Source organism: Oncorhynchus gorbuscha, unplaced genomic scaffold (genome assembly GCF_021184085.1).
Source record: "Oncorhynchus gorbuscha isolate QuinsamMale2020 ecotype Even-year unplaced genomic scaffold, OgorEven_v1.0 Un_scaffold_18457, whole genome shotgun sequence".
NCBI classification, from domain to species: Eukaryota; Metazoa; Chordata; class Actinopteri; order Salmoniformes; family Salmonidae; genus Oncorhynchus; species Oncorhynchus gorbuscha.
In genome coordinates this window covers 1,213-4,086 of record NW_025759933.1, presented here as the reverse complement: position 1 = coordinate 4,086, position 2,874 = coordinate 1,213, and the positions used below count along the sequence as shown (strand labels likewise).

Below are 2,874 nucleotides of genomic sequence, written 5' to 3'. Positions count from 1 at the left end.
AGTATAGAAAGCACCAGGGACAATGGCAACACCATTGTGTTTATGCTCATGCAAGTAAGATACTGAGTCAGAAAACAGATCACAGCTAAAGCTATTGCCCTCACTTCCTGTCTGAGTTAGCACAGGATGAGTACCTGCTGTATTTATTTTTGATGCAGGAATGATAACATCTCTCTGAGTGGAATCAAACTGATACACAGGGAAATGTGTTGGTAATGCCTCACAGTCTCTGTAGAATTGATCCCAGTTGATCTGAACCCCAGACTCAAACAGTTTGGATACAGTGGTCAGCATTGTCTCATAATCTTTTTCTGGCTGCACTGAGGACATAACTATGGTGTCATTTCCCAGAGTCTCCTGGATGTTCCTTTGTAGAGCCCTTCTAGGGCCTATCTCTACAAAGACCACATTATTTTTGTCTTTGGTTGCTGATCTCACTGCCTGTTCAAATGAAACAGGCTCTCGAATGTTCCTGGCCCAGTATTTGCCTGTGCTGCTCTACCTCCTTCCCTGTCACTGTGGAGAACAATTCTGTCTCAACATGATTCACCTGTAAAGAACCAATACTGTCCTCTATTTGAGAGAGGATGGGATCCATCATCTGGCTGTGGTATGCAGCAGGGACATCCAGAACATGGAGGAACAGATTCTTACTCTTGACTGAACTGCTTAGCTTTTGATGGAGACTGTCTATAGCATCAGCATCACCTGCAAGGGTGCAGGACTGTGGACTGTTGGAGGCAGTCAGGCAAACCTTATTTAAGTAGGAGGGGAAGGAGGTTCAAGACCTCTGACACGGCCATGTTACTGACCACAAGCATTTTCCCTCCTGTGACCTTACTCTGCAGAGTACTGCGGAAGTAAATCACCTTTACTGCATCCTCAAGGGACAGCAGACCAGAGCAGTGGGCAGCAGCAACCTCTCCAACAGAGTGACCAAGAACGGCATCTGGTTTGATGCCCCAGTGCTTGAAGAGACTGGCAATGCCAACCTGAATGGCAAAGAGGAGGGGCTGGATAACATCTGGTTTTGAAAAGTCCTTACTCTCAGATTCACTCTCAAGTCTCTCTAAGACACTCATGTTATTGAACTTTTGGAAAAGCATCTCCACCTCCCTGATCTTCTCTCTGAACACAGGCTCATGTTTCAGGAGCTCCTTGCACATACCTTGGTAGGTCACACCATTACCACAAAAGACAAATACTAACCTTGGATCTGAGTATGAGGGGTAGGGAGTTTTACTCAGGGCAGACTTGAGTTGATCTTTTAGTTCAACCAGAGAGGAAGTTCTGAAAGCCTTCTTGTATTTGTGTTTTAAGTGACTTCTCCTGCAAGCAGATGTGTATGCAAGAGCTTCTAAATCAACTTTTTTTGTCTTTGTCTATCTGTTGAATTGTGTCCTCCATCATCATACTGATAGACTTTTCAGAATCGCAGAGAGGACAAAATACTTGTGTGATTTTCTACCACTCTTTCTAGAAACCTGTGACTGCTTGTGTTGCTTGACAATAACATGTGCATTTGTTCCTCCAAAACCAAAGTTATTTATCCCTGCAACCCTTTCAACAGAATCTCCCCACTTTTCTGCTTTAGTGGGAACCTTTACATTTAAGGCTTTAGCGTCTATACTGGCACTGTCCTCAGAGTAGAACAGTGAAGGGACAATGGTTTCATGCTTCATCATTAGTAGTACCTTGATTAGACCTGCCACTCCAGCTGCAGATTCTGTGTGTCCAATGTTGCCTTTCACAGAGCCGATGCAGAGTGTTTCTGAACCTGGAGGTCTGGCTTTGGCAATGACTTTGGAGATGCTGCCTGCTTCTATGGGATCCCCCACTGGAGTTCCAGTCCCATGAGCCTCTATGTACTGGACAGTGGACAGGTCAGACTGTGAATAGATTCTGCGGAGCAGCTCCTCTTGCTGGACCACGGATGGCTTGGTGATTGGAGTGACTGTGCGGCCATCTTGGTTTACAGCAGTTTTTCTCATGATGCCCCATACATGGTCATTTTCTTCGAGAGCCTGGGTAATTAATACATAATCAGTGTGAAATATCATGTGTAGCCTGTCAGAAACATTGACAGCGATTTTGTGACAGTTAAACATAAGATGTTTACTTGTTTCAGTGTCTTCAGCAGAATAACCCCGCAGCCCTCTCCTCTGCCATAGCCATCCGCTCTGCTGGAGAAAGGTTTGCTTGTGCCTTCAGGGGAAATCATCTTTGCTTTGCTGAGAGCGACAAAGACTCGTGGTTGTATGATACAGCTGACACCACCACAAAGGGCCATCTCACAATCACCTGATAAATTAAAGCATATAAAATACCCCAGATTATATTTAAGCAACAAGGCCCAAGAGGTTATGGTATATTTAAGCAATAAGGCACGAGGGTGTGGTATATGGCCAATATAGCACGGCTAAGGGCTGTTCTAATGCACGACGCAACACAGAGTGCCTGAATATAGCCCTTGGCCGTGGTATATTGACCATATATAAAAACAAATCCAAAGTGGCTTATTGCTATAAACTGGTTACTAACATAAAAAGAACAGTAAATAATTATTTTTGAGTCATACCCGTGGTATATTGTCTGAGTTACACGGCTGAAATGCTGTTGAACTGATCAGCGCATCTAGGACCCAAACTCCCGGTTTATAATTTGTAATGAGATACAGGTATATTTCTTTTAATTAATGAATTATGTCAGAGTATAATTTTATTGACAAAGGTTCCACTGCACGTGCAATGTAAATATGACACCTTTACCAACCTTGTCTTATGGCTTGACCAAACCAAAATGAAGTGCAACAAGGGATGAAGGAGCAGGCACTGTCAATGGACATTGAGGTCAGTGAAGTTGAGGCGGTAGGAG

At 43.9% G+C, this 2,874-nt stretch overlaps 1 pseudogene; it reads right to left on the bottom strand.

Annotated features, from left to right (window-relative positions):
• Positions 1-6: 6 nt before the first annotated feature.
• Positions 7-2,294, bottom strand: LOC124030939 (annotated as a pseudogene).
• Positions 2,295-2,874: the final 580 nt, after the last annotated feature.